Consider the following 1,748-nt stretch of genomic DNA (forward strand, 5'->3'; position numbering starts at 1 on the left):
AGTTAGAAGTTAGGTTAGTTTGTTAGTGTTGTTAGTCAAAGTTGATGAGACAGTTTCCTAAGTACTACATTTATCTTCTTCAAGCCAAGGCTGAATCCTCGTTTCGTATTAATTCTACAGTACACGGAGATGATTCAGCTTCAACCAGAGTGTGATATCAAAATATGTAAACAAAACTTTTACTGTCCCTAAATAGTTTAAAATCAGAAAAAATATCACACAGATACTCCCTAAAGTGACGTCATATTTACATAGCGCTTCCTAAAACCCAGCAAAGGCCATCTGCACACACATTCATTCTCATTCACACTCAAGCAGACTCTTCAACACCCCATTGTAAGAAAGATGCAGGATGTTACCCCAGATCAAGCTGACCAAACAAAGTGAGGTGTGATGAGCCCCAACACTCTCGTGAGAGCAGGAAGAAGACCCCATTCTCAGTATTTGAAGGTATCTTTACATTAGTTGACCTGTAACGTAACCAATATACTTTCGAATTCTTCAGAAACTCTGGGAAAACACATTAAATAGTGTAATTCACTAACAGCAACTGAAAAGATTCCCATGTTCACATGTAATTTTCCGTCACACTCCAACATGTGAAATAAAGATATTTGTGAACCATAAAGTTAGAACTGCCCAATTTGTACTGATTCCATTTACCACATACCTCCCCAGATTGCAAACCAAAATTCGTCCTTTTGAAAGTCTGAAACACAATTATTACAACACCAGGGTTGAAAGAAACATAATCATCCAGTAGTTCAAATGTTGTTCAGTTTTGAGTGAACCTATTTCAAAAACTCCATTTTATAGACACAACCTTATTTCATGTTAGCCCACTGTTATTAAATGGCTACCTAGTAACTAGACCCCCTGTAGGAAAATCCCAAAACCATTCGTGTGGTCTCGTAATATGCAAAATGGACTGCACACAAAGATCGTCCTACAAGAAACAAAGTCATTCATTAATGTTCCAACATGTCCCACATTAACAGTGTAGAAAACACTGTCAAGGAGAAAAACATCACATGTTCTCGTTTTTTTCTCTCGTTCCAATCAGTGAGGGTGTTCCATCCTGTGTCAGGAAACCTAGAAATTGAAGTGATTGTCCATGTTACAATATTATAAAAAAGCAATGACATCATTCCAGTGCTCCAGCCTGGAACTGATGCCACACATTTCTCCTGCTGAGAAAGTAGAAACATCTGTAAATCTGTCATTTTGTACTTTTCATTTCAACATAAAACACAGTTCTAAAAGAAATTCACATCAAAATCCAAGAATCCTGAAAGAGTGAGCTGGAAATGTCAATGTTCAACTTCACAGTCCGTCAAGGTGATTCAACCTGTACCGAATTAAATATATATCTCAGTCCTTTATACTCTTTGGCAACTCGATTCAGGGTCCCAGAGAAAGACGATACATCCAGTAACAGACTCCTACTTACGGCGACCCGGTTCAGAGAGCCAGGGTAAAGGTGATTCAACCTGCTTCAGTCCTATTAATCCCAAACCAGGCCAATTATTAGTCCAATGGAGATGAGCCATAATCTCCGGGTTGATACAAACCCATGCTATTTAATACACAGACACCCAAATTCTTTTAAAGAGGTACGGGACGACTCTCAGGGCAAAGAATTCAAAAGAAACCCAGCTTTAGCAGAGGTAGCGCAAAGTCCTGCTGCTTGGAACAGCCACGAACCCCCGTTTATGTGTATTTTCAAATCCTTAAACTATAGACTCTTT

This window comes from Poecilia formosa, unplaced genomic scaffold (genome assembly GCF_000485575.1).
Source record: "Poecilia formosa unplaced genomic scaffold, Poecilia_formosa-5.1.2 Scaffold409, whole genome shotgun sequence".
Lineage (NCBI taxonomy): Eukaryota > Metazoa > Chordata > Actinopteri > Cyprinodontiformes > Poeciliidae > Poecilia > Poecilia formosa.